At 39.7% G+C, this 18,964-nt stretch overlaps 1 pseudogene; it reads left to right on the forward strand.

Moving 5' to 3' along the window:
• Window positions 1–2,277: 2,277 nt before the first annotated feature.
• Window positions 2,278–3,111, forward strand: LOC146250789 (uncharacterized; annotated as a pseudogene).
• Window positions 3,112–18,964: the final 15,853 nt, after the last annotated feature.

Consider the following 18,964-nt stretch of genomic DNA (forward strand, 5'->3'; position numbering starts at 1 on the left):
CTTCCACTTTTCTCTCGAGGCATCGACAACACAGCTGACAGGTTAGGCTCTCCCTGTCAATACACATGCTAGAAAGAGTTTTGGCTTACTAATGTTGTTGCTAATGTTGCTAATGCTTTGACATTCTGATTCCGCTTCGGATGCCATCAAGCGGGGCTCTGGTCGTATCAGTCCTTCACTAACCAATCAGCATTCATTAGCAGAATGCTAGGGTGTTATGGGCAACAACGACTCACCCTGTAAGAAATCAAAAAGACATAAGTACTCGTTCATTCAACTTTCGACCTATAATCCATGTTGAACATGCAAAAACTGCAATCAAATCGGAGATTTCTCAACGACAATCAGGCGAAAGAGACACATTTAGCCGTTTAGCTCCATAGACTCCCATTCAACATGCACTCGCTCACGATCACCCCCAGTGGAACTCTGGTGGAACTGCAGCCAAATTTGGTACAATGGGGCTTAATAGGGAGTGGCAAGGCTCTCCTTAAACAGGCTCTGGGGCAACGTAAATGTGTTAGCTGGGTAGCAAGCTGGGAGTCAATGTTAACTTACACATAGCCTTACGATACTGACGGTAACCTTTCAAATACACGATCACTGAAACAAATATTCATGTGACAATACAACTATTAATCTACTAAGCATATAGGTAAACAACTTATCAGTTTCTTGTGTTCATCACGAGTGACCGCCGTTGTTGAAGTTCATTCATCAACTGCTTAAGTGACTGGAACTTGTTTGCAGTGTACAATTGTCGCGATACTTTAAGTAATTAACCTTTCAGTCCCATGATAAGTGTATTTACCCAACAAAACAGAACATTTAGTCTAGTGAATTTACATACTTTAATGCTGTAGAGCAAGACTATATACTGTATATAAATAAAAATATAAATGTTGTCAAAGCATTGTTTTTAAGATGTAGATCCATATAAAAGATTACATAATATGATATCTTTGTCTTTGTAACTAACTCGTTTTGTCTCTTTTCCCATTTTCCCTATGACCGGACCTTGAAGACTCAGTTTCAAGCTCTTCTTAATAGGTAATTCTTCCCTTCCCTTGACCTTAACATTATGGCCTCCTATTGGGCAAAACAGAGGTGAATCTTAAGCAAAACAAAGGAAACAGAAAATGATATATTGAGTCAGTTTGAATTACAAGTTGCAAATCAGGCCAGAAATGAAAATATATGTCAGACTATATGTGAGACTAATGAGGACAATGAGGAGTGTCCTGTTGATAACACAATTACAACCGACAAAGAGGTTAGCCAAAGGGCAGATTTCAGTGTTTCGTCAGATTCAGATGAGAGTCACTCTTGTGAGAGTGACTCTTGTGGATCGGTCTTAATCTTAAATTGCAACACTGGGCTTCAACTTTCTCTGTGCCTCTCGTTGCAGTAACTGCTCTTGTTATCCTAAGAATGTACCTTCCTAACCTGCCAAAAGATGAAAGGACACTACTTGGTACACAGTCCAAAATAGCTGTGGAAAGACTAGGAGGTGTAGCCTGGCTGCCAGCCCAACTTCTCTCCGCCCACAAAAAAACTTGGTCGGGAAGTTGGGTCTGGAGGGTCTCATATTGGGGAACAACTACAGAAAACCAGAATCTGGGCGTACCAATGAAATTGCCAGGGCGGGCTTTATACGATGATGGACAGATGATTAACAGTAACGTAATCACCCACGTCACAAAAGAGCGCTTAAGTTGAATTCGTTTTGAACAAACAACATATTATGTTGCTCTGATTGGTTGTAGGTCTATCCAATTGAGCGAAGAGGCATTTGTTTTCCAGGCTCGTTTGAAACACGCCCTGTAGTCAAAGCCCAACGGAGAGTTCTCAGACTCATATTCTGACTAGAATTATGAGTATGACAACGTCAGGCTATAGGAGGTGGTGAATACTACCACTTTGGATTAGCAAAGGGGATTTGATCTTAATTGAGTAGTATCCTTCACCTACCCGATTATCTTAAAGTACTTAAACTACAGTTTGATATTGACGGTCTTCATCTTTTCAAAAGCTCTAAGATTCAGTTTTGGCCTATTCTATGCATGATTGATTGTGACTACACAAAGACACCGTTCATTGTTGGTCTTTTTTGTGGATCTGGAAAACCAAACAGTGTTAGGGAGTATCTGAAAGCCTTGGTGGATGACCTCTCCCCTTGTTAAAGAATGGTGTGACTTATAGAGGTACACCTTTGAGAGTCATTGTGTCCTCCTTTATTTGTGATGCTCCCGCACGTGCATTTGTCAAACAGGTAAAATGTCACAATTGGCTACTCAGGCTGTGACAAATGCCATCAAGTTGGTGAGTGGCGGAAAAAAATTACATATCCAGAGACCACTGTTAGGCTTAGATCTGAGGAGTTTGTTGTGATGGCAGATGAGGGTCATCATTTAAACCCTTGTCCTCTCACAGGTATTGTGAAAATGGTGTCCAGTTTCCAATCGACTACATGCACCTCTGTTTTCTTGGTGTTATACAGAAATTAATACAGTTTTGGTTAAGGGGCAAAAACTTGACCACACGGCAGTCGTTCAATGTGGTTTCAGCATTGTCAGACAAATTAATTAATCTTCGTCCACATATTCCATCAGAATTTGCCCGCAAACCTCGTGGATTGACAGAAATTTATAGATGGAAGGCAACAGAACTGCGACAATTCATGATTTTCAGTGGGCCTGTGGTTCTCAAAGACATTCTTCCACAGGATCTTTCTAATCATTTCTTATTATTTTCAGTTGGTATGTCATTGCTTCTCTGCCCTAACCTCTCCAACTCCATGATAGATTTTGCACATAGAATGTTGGTAGCTTTTGTGAGTAATTTTGGTGAGTTGTATGGTAAAGAGGAGATGGTTTTACCATACATCAAGTAATACATTTGGCTGAGTATAGGCAGTTTGGTCCACTTGACAATGTATCTTCTTTTCCATTTGAAAATGTCCTTGGAAAAATAAAAAGGATGTTAAGAAAGCCACACCAGCCTTTACAACAAGTGGTCAAAAGGCTTTCTGAGGTACCTGGTACAACCGCCAGGTGTCCAGCCTGTACTTCTAGACATTCACGAGGAGGGTCCATTGCCACCCCAGTTTAGTCATGCACAGCAGTATAGGAAGGTTGTTACAAAGGATTTTAGCCGTTCCACCAAGCAGGGAGACAACTGCATAGCAATAGGACAAGAAATTGCACCGGTACAAAACATACTGAAGTTCAGTGGTGCAGTCTATGTAATTTATAGAAAGTTTAATAACACTGAATCATATTTTTCTTATCCTTGTCCCTCCTCATACATCACTTGTTACAGAGTTTGTGGTTTACACAAGTGCTTTGGTGTTGGGCAACTTCAGAATATTAGAGAAAATGTGTATTGTTCAAAAAAAGAAAGTTTCATTGCAATCCCCTTCTTCACCAAGCCTAATATGAAACAATAACAAAAAACAAACAAGTGGATGGTAGACCATAACCCAAATAGGAATAAGCTATGTGTCCTCAATAGAGGGGGCTCATTGATTTGTTGTTTTGTAGCTGGTTTGTTGTTTTTGTGTGTTTTCCGTGCGGCTTGAGCAGTGGTCTCGGGGGCACATCCATGGTTTGAGCGGGTCACCAATTGCTGGTTGCCTCAACATTCCATCGGGCTCAAGTGCATAAATACCCACCGCCAGTATCACACATGAAGACTAGGGTTGAGTTAGTGAATGGGTTAGGTCGCTAAGAAAGCCACACCAGCCTTTACAACAAGTGGTCAAAAGGCTTTCTGAGGTACCTGGTACAACCGCCAGGTGTCCAGCCTGTACTTCTAGACATTCACGAGGAGGGTCCATTGCCACCCCAGTTTAGTCATGCACAGCAGTATAGGAAGGTTGTTACAAAGGATTTTAGCCGTTCCACCAAGCAGGGAGACAACTGCATAGCAATAGGACAAGAAATTGCACCGGTACAAAACATACTGAAGTTCAGTGGTGCAGTCTATGTAATTTATAGAAAGTTTAATAACACTGAATCATATTTTTCTTATCCTTGTCCCTCCTCATACATCACTTGTTACAGAGTTTGTGGTTTACACAAGTGCTTTGGTGTTGGGCAACTTCAGAATATTAGAGAAAATGTGTATTGTTCAAAAAAAGAAAGTTTCATTGCAATCCCCTTCTTCACCAAGCCTAATATGAAACAATAACAAAAAACAAACAAGTGGATGGTAGACCATAACCCAAATAGGAATAAGCTATGTGTCCTCAATAGAGGGGGCTCATTGATTTGTTGTTTTGTAGCTGGTTTGTTGTTTTTGTGTGTTTTCCGTGCGGCTTGAGCAGTGGTCTCGGGGGCACATCCATGGTTTGAGCGGGTCACCAATTGCTGGTTGCCTCAACATTCCATCGGGCTCAAGTGCATAAATACCCACCGCCAGTATCACACATGAAGACTAGGGTTGAGTTAGTGAATGGGTTAGGTCGCTGGGTTAAGGTTAGCTCCACCTCTGTGATTGGGCTGCCTCTTTCTTGTTCACACCTTGGGGTTTGGGTACAGCCTAACATAACACAATAACAATACAAATATTTTAAAAGGATGGCAGAAATATGTGTAAACCAATGATAATAATTTATATAGCTGCAAGCAGCAATGAGGTGGCCAAACCTGTAAAGCAGGTAAAATGAACGAAAAACATTTTAGACATCCTCAAAACAGGGTTCTGAGTAAATGCAGCTTTGAATCCATCAAAGATTTGCTGAGATACGACCCAACTTCCTGTTTTCAGGCTTTGCTGCAGATTTTGATTGGCTGTACCGTTCAAACTGTTTCGAAAATATAAATAATTGATAGTTTGTGTGCTAGACAGAAAACCAGTGACATGGCAGGCTCGTTGGCTTTGGGTACGTTGCCCTTGCCAGGACAACAATTTATCCTAGTGAATTGTTCTCAAAGCTGGAAATTACTGTGTTCAGTTACTGTGCAAAAATATGAGCAGTTTTTCAACTCGCAAATGGTTTGGCACAAGCTTAAACAGCTGTAATTCAGTCCTATTTTGACGTCAAGGTGATTGTGGTCTGAAGATAATCTGTGCCAAATTTGGTGAATACTGGATATAAAAGTGGCGGCCGCATCAATTCAGCTGGTATCACAAGTTAACATGTCAGACACGGGATCGCCCCCTAGCGGTTAGATGACAACCTTTGTGGACCTCTTTGGAACAGGGTTTCAAGCACCTGTACCAAGTTTGATGTTAAATCAGTAAATATTTCCTGTGATATTATCTCACTTCCTGTTTTGGCGGCTTCGTCGCCGACTTTGATCATTTAGCCTACCGGAAAAACTTCAAAAACCATGTGAAAACGTGGTTTGGAAAATGCAGCATATGGTTCAAAAGTAACGTAAACACCTTCAACTTTTACCCATTGGTGGCGCTAGATGGGTGGAATGGGAGACATGAAACAAGATTGTGCTAAACTTCTGACCATGTGGTCCTAGTGGCTGCCATAGACTCCCATGACAGAAGAAGATGTAGAAAGAAGAAGAAGAAATGTAGCTGCAAGCAGCGATGTGGGTTCCTCTGCAAAATGGCAAAATATTATAAACATGTAAGTAAGTAAGTAAGACTTTATTTATATAGCACATTTCATACAGGAATTGCAGCTCAAGGTGTTTTACATAAAATCAACAAAAACAATAATACAAGTGATAAAAGTAATAGATCTAAAACATATAACAAACCAGACTAGCCGCGCTCTATCTGCGGTCTCTCTAATCCGTCTTGGATCCGAGCTGCCTCGTGCAGTTTCCAAACATATAACAACCCAGACAAGCCGCACTCTATCTGCGGTCTCTCGAATCCGTCTTGGATCCGAGCTGCCTCGTGCAGTTTCCAAACATATAACAACCCAGACAAGCCGCACTCTATCTGCGGTCTCTCGAATCCGTCTTGGATCCGAGCTGCCTCGTGCAGTTTCCAAACATAAAACAACCCAGACAAGCCGCACTCTACCTGCGGTCTCTCGAATCCGTCTTAGATCCGAGCTGCACTTGCGGTTTCCAAACATGACAAAACACATGCACTCTTGCAGTCTTTGTCGTTTCTCAATAAAAAAAAATTAATAATAATAAAGTAAGTAAAATTATAATAATAATAGAAACTACAGAATAACAAAATACAATAACTCAACAAAAATTTATAAAATGTAACACATAAGCAATAGTGCAAGTTAAACACAAGCCGCAATCTTTGCGGGAATGCAAAGCAAATCTGTTAAAACAATAATATAACTACTACCAGTTGTAAGGCCCTTCTGAGATAAAAATTACTTAAATGCTTTGGTAAAAAGGTAGGTTTTAAGTTGTCTTTTAAAAATGTCTAGCATATTTGCTTCTCTGATATTTATCGGTAATTTATTCCATAGTTTTGGGGCGTAATTGGCAAAGGCAGCATCACCAATCTTCTTATGGCTGCTTCCGGTGACCTCTAATAGGCCTGCGTTTGATGATCGCAGTGTTCTAGCTGGTGTGTAGTTTATAAGAGAGTTAGCAATGTAGCTAGGTCCTTGTCCGTGTAGAGCTTTGTATGTGAGGAATAGGACCTTAAAGTCAATTCTGAAGGTAACAGGAGCCAGTGTAAAGTAGCTAGGACAGGACTAATGTGTTCTCTCCTTTTAGTTTTGGTTGATAATCTAGCTGCAGAATTTTGAATGAGCTGTAGTCTTTCAGTGTTTTTTGGGGGAAGACCAGCGAAAAGTGCGTTACAGAAGTCCAGCCGGCTGGATATAAAAGCATGAATTGACTTCTCTGCATCATTTTGGTCTATGAATGGTCGTACCTTTGCTATATTCCTCAGGTGAAAGAAAGCAGTTTTGGTCACTTTATTAATGTGGGAGTCGAAATTCAAATCTGATTCCAGGATTACACCGAGACTTGTCACCTCTGGTTTAAGCCAGGGGGTTAAACTTCCTAGATTCTTAGTAAGCATCTCTCTTTTGGATTTGGGGCCACATAGTAGGACTTCAGTTTTGTCTTCATTTAATTTAAGAAAGTTATCATTCATCCATTTGTTTATTGCCAACAGGCAGCTGGTAATGGAATTGATGGCCGTTGCATCGTTGGGTTCTGTGGATATATATAGTTGTGTGTCGTCCGCATAGCTATGGAAATTCATGTTATGTTCTCTGATTATGTCACCGAGTGGTAACATATAAAGAGAGAAAAGTAATGGACCTAGGCAGCTTCCTTGAGCAACCCCGTAGCAGTTCTCATGTTTCTTAGACCTATGGTCTCCTAAACTAACATAAAATTTCCTTCCTGTGATATATGATTTCATCCAGTTCAATACACTATCCGTGAACCCAATAAGCTTTTCCAGTCTATTGATTAGGATGTTGTGATCAATGGTATCAAATGCTGCACTGAGATCTAAAAGGATAAGGATAGAGACTTTATTTGCATCAGAGTTTAGTCTGAGGTCGCTAATTATTTTGGTGAGAGCAGTTTCAGTACTGTGATATTTCCTGAAACCTGACTGCGAGACTTCCAGGATATTATTTTCTTCAAGAAAAGAATTTAATTGGACTAAAACTATCTTTTCCAGAATTTTACTAATAAATGGAAGGTTTGATATTGGTCTGTAATTTGCAAGTAGACTGTTATCCTATTTGGGTTTCTTTAATAGGGGCTTTACAACAGCTGATTTGGAGGCATCTGTGAAGACGCTAGTTCTAAGGGCTGTGTTTATAATCTCTAGCACCGGACCTGAGACACCATCAAACACTCACTTAAAGAATGTTGTGGGTATAGGATCAATATCTGAGGTTGTGGAGTTAGATTCGCTGACAATTTTGGAAAGTTCACTAAGTGTGATACAGGTAAATGTGCTTCATGGTTATGTTGCAGAATCTACGGATGTCAGTTTCGACCCCACTTTTAATAATATTTGCTCTGATCAAAGTTATTTTGTTCTTGAAGAACAAAGCAAGCTCTTCACATTTAACTGCTGAGGATGGGGGTGGGACAGGGACAGTGTTTAGCAGCTGGTCAATGGTGGAGAAAAGAACTGGAATTTCTGGCATTTTCTGTAATAACGTTGGAGAAATATTCTCTCCTTGCTATACGGATGGTTTTGTTATAGGTGGTTAGTCTATCTTTGTAGATATTGTAGTGGATGGTGATCTTTGTTTTCCTCCATTTTCTCTGCTGCACGGCATTTTCTTTTCGTTTCACTAACATTTTTATTTCTCAGCCATGGGGAGGTTCTACTTGTGCACTTCTTTTTGGTTTTCAGTGGTGCAACAGAGTCTAACACAGATAATAGTGCATCATTGAGGTTCTCTACCATTTCATTCAGAGAGCAATCATGACTAGTTGGTTCATATAGAGCAAATTGTTCAGAAAATTTCATCATAGCTGTATCGTCTAAATTTCTTCTTTGGACTAAGAATTGTTTTGTGTTTTTTGTTCGGATAATTTCCACATTAAAAAGTATATAATGGTGGTCTGAGAGGGGTAGATCAGTTATTGAAATATTATTGATATTTAGTCCAGTTGATATCACTAGATCTAGTGTGTTTCTGTGCTGGTGTGTTTGGTCTGTTATGTGTTGAATTAGATTGAAACTGTCAAGGATATTTAAGAGCTTAATAGTTCTTGGGTCTGCTTTTTTATTTACTTGGATATTTAAGTCTCCGTTTAAAACTACTTTGTCATATCTAGTGACACATAGTGATAATAGTTCAGAGAATTCTTATATGAATATTGGCGAGTGCTTGGGTGGTTGATATATAATAACAAAAAGTATTGATTCGGTTTTGAGCTCTATAGCAAGATATTCATATGATGTGAATTTACCTAGCTCATTGATTTTGAACAACAGTTTAGAGGAGACAATAGCTGCGACTCCTCCCCCTTTTTTTGATTTCCTAGAAAGTGAAAAGGTGAAAGCTGTAATCGGGTGGACACACTTCTATCAGAGTTGCTGTTGCCGTGTCATTGTTTAGCCAGGTTTCTGTTAGACAGATGCAGTCTAAGTTGTTTTCTTTGATCAGATCATTAACTAGAAATGTTTTGTTATTTAGTGATCTAACATTTAGAAGGGCCAGTTTCATCTGTGGGGTATTAACAGATAAAACAGGTGTTAATAAATCTGTTGGAAGAATATGGATAGTTCTGTGACTTCTAACACTAGTTTCAGGTTTGTAACCATGCATTTTACCATGCAATTTTCTGTTTGTGATGATGACCGGTATGTCTAATAAAATAGCATGGTGGCTGTCCTAGAGTACCGTTTCTTGGAGAAAGTCTATGACACTGAGCTGTTCCATCACAAGGGAATTCATCTGGGGGTACAGATCTGTGCAGGGCCCATGACCTTGCAGGAGGCTGTTTGAATGTTCTGTTCTGTTCCATGGGAGGTTGATTGGGATGCGTCAGTCAGCTAAGACGCAACAGGGATAGGGAGAGAAACTTGATTTGTGGTCAGGAGCATGTGACTAATGTTTGCTGTTAGTAGTCGAGATCCTCTATGGTTTGGGTGGAGTCAGTCAGCTTGGAAACGGTCTGCACAGTTCCAGAACACATTGAAATTATCGATAAATCTCAGTTTGTATGCCAGACAGACAGATGCCAACCACGTGTTGAAAGATAGTAGTTGACTGAAGGCTTATTTTCCTTTGCGAAAGCATGCAATCGGTCCACTGATGAATACATCTTGATATCTGTTGAGTGTGTTCAGTAGCTGGGTGAAATGTTTTTTATGTATCTCAGTGCCAGTTTTCTTGTGTAGGATATCAAACGAGCCAGTGTGGATGATAATCTTAGGGTTTATTGTTGAGGATTGTTTGTACCTCTGACGACAGTTCCTCGACAGATGTGTTGCTAAGACAAATATTTTCTGTCTTTGCCAGTTAAACATGTGCTGTCATGGCATCTCCAATCAAAATGGTGGCCATATGTGGTGTTGTGTTTGCATTTCTAATGTTTGCCTTATCAGTAGCTGGGGAGCCAGTTCTTAGCTTATTTGGGTTAGCAAAGATAGGACTTTGTGCTAGACCAAGGTTAACCACTGTGTCAGTGCTAGCAGTAGATTCTTTAGTGCTAGCAGCGTTAGCTCTTCTAAGTGCTGATGGGCTGTAGGTAGTCTTAGCATACCTTGGATCTTGATAATCCTGTTGTATTGTTGTCTGATTAGGCTTGATAGGGGGTCGAACAGCGCCTCGAGTGGTCCTAGAGGGGCTTGGAGTGAAATGGGGGACTCCCGGTCGCAGCATACGATGATGTGTTGGATTTGCATGTGTGTAGTAGCTACCATCATGGTGTGTCGGCGATCTGGGCCCTTCATGTTTGTAAGCTGCGTGGCTAGCACTCCTGTGCCTCTTCGCCTTGGATTCCACACACAAGGGAGAGAAAGTTCCCAGTGGTTCGAATCTGTTTCTGAGTGGGACAGGAGGAGAGGTTATGTGGGAAGAGTCTCTGCCTCGCTTTTTATCCTTGGTGACAGTTCCAACTCAAATGAAGGTAGAAGCGGCGCTGGGCCTCTTTGGTTTAGAGCCGAGAGCAGGCCATGACTCATCCGGTCCACTGGCTGGTGGAAAGAAAGCTGGTTCCAAGGGTGGCTCATTAGCCGGTAGCTTAGCCTCCAGGCTAGGTAGCATGGAATCTATAAAGTCTTCGGTCTCTCTGATATCTATGAGGGTTCTGACTCTTAGCTCCAGTTTGACTATCCTCTGAGTAAGTTGTTTGCAGTCTTTGCAAGCCATAGTTCTATAAGCAACAAGCTTTAGCTTGCTTGCCTGTGGTCAGTCTGGGAGAGTAGCCCAAAATACCTCTGCTCTCCTTGGGCTTCAGTCCCTCAGTTTGTTCCTTTTAGTGGTTGTAGTCGATCCACTTTGCCCCAATCAGAAGTATTTGATTTTGAGTAATATCATCAAAAACTATCCAAATGATTGAAACTTCAGAGCATTTCTCTGTGAATAGGACAATAGACAATAGGATAGAAGCCAAGCAGGGAAGCAAGCAGGGAAGGTCAGGGGGAGGAGAGGGAAAGAAAATGCAACTGCCTTTGTTGAGAGCCAAAAGAAAATGGCTAAATATTATAAAAATGTACATTGTAGAAGGTCAAGAGTTGAACAACAAGAGAGCAAAACTACTTCATGTTGGGCCAACTACAATAGGCTTAATGGGGATTTGAACTCGTGAGCATAAGGTTACAAGGCTGCCTCTCTATCCTCTCTGCTACACACCAACTGTTAAGAATGTAAGAGTAGAAAGGGCAAAGTATTAGCTTTGGTCAGCTTTGGGACAAAGGTTAGGAAGCGGTTGACATTTCAAAGTGGAATTGCATGAAATTGCGCATGATGTCATCCTGTTTAAATAAACAGATATTCAAATTTAAGACAGGCTAAAAGACTGCGGCTGGATTCAAACCTACAATCATACTTTGCAGGTCACTGTCCATGTCCATTGAGTTATTCTCAGTGTTGAATATTGTCATGTTCAGTTACTGTATAAAAAAGTAAGCTGTTTCTTCTGTGGTAAGAGTTGTTAGATTCAGCCAAAGTTTAAACTACTCAAATTCAATCATATTTTGACATACCAAGGTGAAATTGTTGATGGTACTTCAGAGTGATGTCATCTTGAACCCAATACGGTTTGAAAAAAACCATCAGTCAAAATGATATTTGATTTATTGACGCAAAGATATTGAGGCAATGTGGACATTTACATAAATACACCCATTTCAGACATTTTGTATTACATTTCTCATTGCATTTCACCCTATATAAAAATACACCTGCCCGCACACTATCCCAATCCATGCCATTTACCTCCCTCCCAGCGCAAGTCACGCCAAAGCAGAAATGCTGTAGTGGACGCATGAGGTTTAGATGACGACCCAAAAATTGCCCCCCACAGTCAAAACACATTGCTCGCAACACTGTTTCCAGAATTTCTCAAAGATGGCTTAAGGACCGCTTCCCAGAACCACAGTCAACTCACATTCAATCAAGAATAGCCTCATTGGAAAAAGGTTTATGGCACAGCCCTGATCAACTCCTTGCGGACATTAAAATACAATAGCCGACCCTCATTTCCCACTAAACCACACAACATGCACTCTCAGGGTGACCAACAAGTTTATTTTAACTAACAAACAACAATATTAGAAACATCCAACTGAACGAATGCAACAACTGAAATCCCTTGCATAGCTGTTGTAACCAAACTATTTTCCACAAGTTTTGGTGTTTTTTGACATGCCGCACTGCATGCTGGGTACCCAAGAGCGCTGACGCTGATGATCTAGCTGTGCTCCGACTGTGTGATATGACGAGATGGTAGTGACGCGCTAAGGTCTCGGAGTCTCCTGAAATGGAACGCGTCTTTCTGCCTTGAAGCTGCATGCGCATCATCATCAAGACCCCATGTATAAGTCAAGATAACATCCAAGCTAACAATTTCTCCAAATCTGACTGCAGCTTTGTATACCATATGTACTGTGTTATGGTTTTAGTAATAGTTGGTTTATTTCAGACAAACAACTTAGTTTCATACAGTTTAGCTAACAAACAAAAGCTCTGTCTGAAACAGGTGTAGGCTGAAGCTCATGCTTATAATGCCTACCCTTTATGAATACATCTCATATCTTAAAAATAAATTAAATAATTATTGTCTTACATCATTATGTTGACCATCAGATCTGGACAGCATCCAAAAAAAAAACATTAATATTCTTATGCTGTTAGAGTTGCACAGTCCAAATACAACAAAAGCAGCTTGTTCATATATCACTCTTTAAGTTGTTTCATATAATTTCATTGCATTATTTTTAAATAGTTTCTTTAACTTACTAAAGGTCCCACACATTTTTTGTTCCGCATGACAGCTGTTCCATAAATGTACACCTTTAACGGAAATACAACGGTATTTAGCATTGGTCCTCACTTTGTTCTTTTTGAATATACAAGATCCCCTTAAGTCATGTTGGCATTCTCTTTCTGTGAACAACTTTATTACAACAATTTTATAGCTGACACCCTCTCTACTTTAACTTCATTAATTATGAATTTACCTATTGTATTGGATGCACGATTACCAAATACAATGAATTTAGTTTTACTTATATTTAATGTCTATTCGAATCAAACCAATTTTTTTGTATTACCATCTCTTTTTCCATAGTATCCAATAGTTGTTTCAGATTGTCACCAGAACAAAATAAGTTTGTATCATTGGCAAATAATATTAATTTTAATGTTTTGGAAACCTTACATATATCATTAATATACAACAGAAAAAGCAAAGGGCCCAGCACAGAACCTTGGGGAACCCCACATGTTACCTGCACCAATTGTGACTTGCTATTATCTATTTGGACATATTGTTGCCTTTTATCTAAGTAATTACTTATCCAAGAGTAAGATACGATCAACAGTGTCAAATGCTTTTTTTAGATCTAAAAATACCCCAACTGTATATTGTTTATTGGTTATTGTTTTCTATTGCATTAGATATGTTTTCTACAAATTCTATTAATGCATGTGAGGTTGTTCTATTACTTCTAAACCCATATTGTTTTTCACTTAATATGTTTATATGTTATGTATGTATTTTCGAAAACTGCGAAAGCAAAGAAACAGGCCTATAATTTGAAAAGGTATGTCTATCTCCAGTTTTATATATAGGTATGACTTTAGCGATTTTCATTTTATTAGGAAATAAACCTTTTTGAAGAGACAAGTTGCATATATGTACCAGGGGTTTCTCAATACACTCGATAATTTGTTTTACCACAGACATATCCAAATCATTCCAGTCAGTTGACTTCTTATTTTAAATGATTTAACAATATCAATTATTTATTTTCCATCTGTTCCTCTTATGAACATCGACTGCCTATTTACACTACCCGTTTCCCTTTCCGGTCTACTTTTCCTATCAATTCCTACAATCTCCCCAGCCAGACTGGGACCAACGTTGACAAAATAATCATTAAATTCATTAGCGATTTGCTGCTTATCCCTTATAATTATACTATTCTCTGTCATAAAATGGGTTGGGCATCCTGTCCTTCCAACATTATTTCTTGCTATTTTATTTAATATTTGTTTATGTTTTTGCTATTCTAATTATTTCTATTATAATTTAATGTTTTACTATAATACTCTTACTATTTCTAATAATATTAGTCAGTTTGGTTTTATATAACTTATATGCTTGCTCTGCTACTTAAGTTTTTTAATAAAGAGCTTATATAATGCATTTTTCCTTTTGCATGATTTTCGGATTCCCTTTGTTAACCACGGTTTTTCAGCAAATTTCTGTTTCCCCATTTTCTTTACTAAAGGACAGTTTTTGTCATAAGAAGTTGTTCATATGGATATAAATTTATCATACGCTTTATCTACATCTTCTACATAAACCTCCTTCCAGTCTTGTTTTATAAGATCTTCTTCGAAATAGTTAATTGCACCCTTGGATTTATGTCTTATTAATTGAACTTGTATGTCTTTATTGGTCTGCTTACAGAATGGTATGGTTGCAAAAACCGGCAGATGGTCACTTACATCATTAATTAGAAGTCCACTTGTTTATTTTTTTATGAATAACATTGGTAAATATATTGTCTATTAAAGTTGCACTATGTGTAGTGATTCTACTTGGACGTATGATGGCAGGGTATAAGCTCATACTATACATTGCATAAATAAATTCTGTTATTGTATTATGGTAAAGTGGGTTCAATAGATCTATATTAAAATCTCCACAAACAAAGGCAATTTTCTTATTGTTTATACTGTCATACAACCCCACTAATGCTTCTGTAAACGTTTCAATACAAGAACCCAGAGTTCTATACACACAGCTTATAATAATACATTTTTTGTTCTCTATCTCGATTTCTACAGTAACACACTCAATAACTATATCTTTAACAAGCACATATTTTCCACACCACTGCTCCTGTAGTTAGCGTCAATGTACAGAGCAACTCCCCTTTCATTTTTTCCATCTGTGCCTGCCTTGCTATATCGGCGTTTCTTTTCGTTAGGTGTTCGTTCAAGTACACATCTGACCCACGCAGCTTCTTTCCTTGCCTCAATAATTCTGTTTTGGCTTTTCTGTTGGCGAAACGTATGTAGTGATGTTACGCTCGATACCGTGCACACAAAGCGGTATCGACCTTTCGAAACAATTTGTACCGATACAAACGTGTCGAGCGTAGCTTCAAATGGCCAAAAACCACGTGATCAGAGTCGAAGTGTTGAAGTGACGTCCACACGAGCAGCTGAGACAAACTGCGTTTTTTTCTAACGCTTACAAGACATCAGACATCACTAATATTCGTAGGTTATAAAGAGGATACATAGGCTTATTTAAGGACACTACATTCAATGACAGAACCAGAGATACAGGTAGATTGCCAGAGCTAGATAGACAGAGATATATACAAATATGAGATAGTAGGTGTACATAAGCACATAGCCTACATCTTTCTCTAGTTTTACCAGCCTTCAAATCAAATCAAATTTATTTGTATAGCCCTTTTTACACGCAAGCATGTCACAGAGGGCTTCACATACGCCCATAGAACTGCCCCTCAACCAACCTAAACCCTCAAGGAAGACAAGGAAAAACTCCCAGAAAAACTCCCAATGGGAGAAAAAATGGAAGAAACCTTGGGAGGAGCAATTCAGAGAGGGATCCCCTCCTCCAGAGACGGTTGGTAAGAGAGAGGAGCAGAACACAAGCTAAACATAGTCATACAATGTCAATGGGTTTTGAAACACCAAAAATCCATTGTTCGGCTTTATAGACGTTGGATGGGACCTGGAAACTCGCTGTTGGCCGTCATGGAGGCTGGTTTCCGGTTGATGACCTGGTCCAGCGTTGGTAGACTGACGACCAGGCAGGTCCTGACAGCTCAGACCCCCCACACCACAGGGGATGTGTGGGGGGGACAGAGAGGAGAACAGGGATTAGAGAATGCCAGGAGCAGCTAACAGTTTAAGTCGTAATCGAATGAGATTCCCCCCGTTCAAGTGTGGACTAGTGCAGCAATTTAACAAAGCTAAGAGGGTATTTGATGCAGCCCCACACACCAAGACAGCGACAGCCCCCCTTGGTTGGAACATAAAATCTGTTCCAGGGGAAACAACTCTAAAATAGGTTATATTTATACGAATAAGGATGAAAACAACCAGCCCCCCGTTGTCTCCAACTAGTACACTATAACAATAAAAATATACAGCAACGGAACTATTACAGTAACAATATACAATAACAGGTTTACTTTATTTGTAGCATTTAAATGGGCAGTGTGAACATAAGCTAAAATTACAATTTAAAAGTTACATGTGATACACACATAGGCAAACGCACACCCCAGGTTTACATAGAAAGTACACACATTTAAAAATCATAGGATTGACTAAACAGGAACGTTTTTAATCTAGTTTTAAATGTCGAAACAGTATGAGCCTCCCTAATTAGACAGGTAATTTGTTCCAGAGAAGAGGTGCTCTATATGAGAACGCCCTACCTCCAGCAGTTTTTTTCTTAATTTTGGGTATTACCAGATAGCCGGCATCTTGAGATCTTAGAGTCCTTGCGGGGCAATAGGGTGCAAGGAGACCGGAGAGGTACAGTGGAGCCAATCCATGTAGAGATTTGTAAGTTAGTAGTAAAACTTTGAAATCAGCTCTGGCTTGGATAGGGAGCCAGTGTAAAGAGATAAGAGTAGAGGTTAAATGATCAAACTTTCTTGTTTTTGTCAATAGTCTAGCAGCAGCATTTTGTACCCGCTGTAAATTTTTCAAGTAGGTAATTGGGAGGCCGGAGAACAACACATTGCAGTAGTCCAATCGGGACGTAACAAAAGCATGTATTAGTTTTTCAGCATCATCCTTTGAGAGGAATTTTCGTATTTTGGCAATATTACGTAGATGGAAAAATGCAGTTCTGGTGATTGGTTTAATATGGTACTCAAACGAAAGGTCTGGGTCCAATGTGACTCCTAAATTTTTTACCAACTGGCTTTGAGATACTTTGACACCATCTAAGTTTAAGGTCAGATTGGATAAATTATTTCTGTATTTTTTAGGGCCGAAAATTTGAACCTCGGTTTTATCCGAATTAAGAAGAAGGAAATTTGCTGTCATCCAAGTTCTCAACCCGGAAACACATTTTTCCATAGCATGTGGAAATTCTCCAGGCTTTATGGACATGTATAGTTGAGTATCATCTGCATAACAGTGAAAATTTACCCCAGAGCTTCTAATTATGTTTCCTAAAGGCAACATATAGAGTGAAAATAACAGAGGGCCTAGAACTGAACCCTGTGGTACTCCGATCAATGAGGTTGAGGGCGGTTTGCGCCAAAGGTCCATTTGAAGAATCGGAGGTGAAAGCGTGGCTGCGCTGCCCGGTCATGTGGCTGAGTCTGGGGGATCTCAGTCAAGTCGCAATGATAATTGCGTTTTTGGTTCTTCTGTTGAAACGTCCAGATAGTGTCGCGATCACTATAAAGTTGAATCTCAGGAGAAGCTTGGAGACGTCCTTTGGAACGCCAATCCCAATGGCGTTCGTGCCATGGTTGGTTTCGCTGGAGTCCGAGATTGATGGTCATCTCAGATATTTATACAGTTCAGAGTTCGAGGGAGGACCTGTCTGGGGTCAGACGTTGATTGGGGGAAGCTGGGTTGTCAACTCCCCCCCTCCTTCACACCTACCAAAGGTGTGATCTGGTCTCTGGCTGGTTCAAAAGATCATTCAAATATTGTTCTGGACATCTTGGTACAGTTACAAAATATAGTTGAATGATTGTTTTACTATGAGAGCTTTGTGTAGATACCAAGAATGACATGGTTATCTTTCAGGAAGAAGGAGTAGTTACTAGAATCAAGATTTCAGTGAACACAACATTAAAACAAAGTAACAAACATGACACAAATATCCCTCTCATAATTCTCCACCTTGTACTCTCGTGGTAAAGGTGAAGTCTGAAGAACTTTCCTCAAAAGTTCTGATTAAGGTATTGTAGTGTGGTTTGCACGGTTAAGATTAGCAATACTTTGTTTATAAAAAAGTATAGTAGTTCTTGGGGCACCACCTCTGATTTGTGGAAGGGACAGAGGAAACCTTGTTTAATAAAATAGCACTCGTAATAATCAGTCTAATCTTAAGTATTGAATTCTATGAAAGTAGAGCCAATCATATAACGTGAGAGATGAGCAAGTATTATACACAGTGATTTATTTAAGAGAGTGTAATTATTGTGAACACATACCAGGTAAGTTATGGGTAGTTGGGCTAAAGCAGTACAGTAGGCCTAGATTCTAATGCGAGCGCACTACACAATGGTTGCGTAGAGTGCGTGTGAAGGGGGAGGGGGAGAAGTTGAGGAAGAGGTAGAGAGGAAGAGGCTTCTATAGTAACAATGGACGATCAATGGAAACTGACCTAACGATGATTAAGTTAAATCATTTGTAAAATACAATCAAACATCAACAATTCAATCACAACATGCCAATATGTCACAAGTAAGAAATATTGCAAATCGCAGTTACTTTTGTCGGTTTGAAGAACGGAGTCAATGGTTCGTTATGTCCAACGAATAAAAACGGAATCTCTCGTCTAAGTTACGGGCGCAAAGTGAATGTGCAGGTTATGAGGAAATAGACTGGAGTGTGCACCTCCAGTTGATTCTACGAACGAGCGGGGGTGATTGTACGTTTGGGGGTTAAATACCCCAAAGAACAAGGGGGTCATCCCTGTGAAGGTGACCTCTCTCATTGGTCAGTTACTTCCCACTGGGCGTTGTCCTGGGACCTACCCAGAGGTGTGAAGTGGCTGATAGTTTTGAGTTCCATTATCTCAAATGTCCCTGGAATGCTCAAACTTCAGGATATAACAATACAACGTTCATAACTGGTTTTGTTAGTATGATACAATTATTTTGATACCAAGATTGACTGATT

The sequence above is a fragment of the Hypomesus nipponensis genome, chromosome 18 (assembly GCF_054491055.1).
Source record: "Hypomesus nipponensis isolate SF chromosome 18, ASM5449105v1, whole genome shotgun sequence".
NCBI classification, from domain to species: Eukaryota; Metazoa; Chordata; class Actinopteri; order Osmeriformes; family Osmeridae; genus Hypomesus; species Hypomesus nipponensis.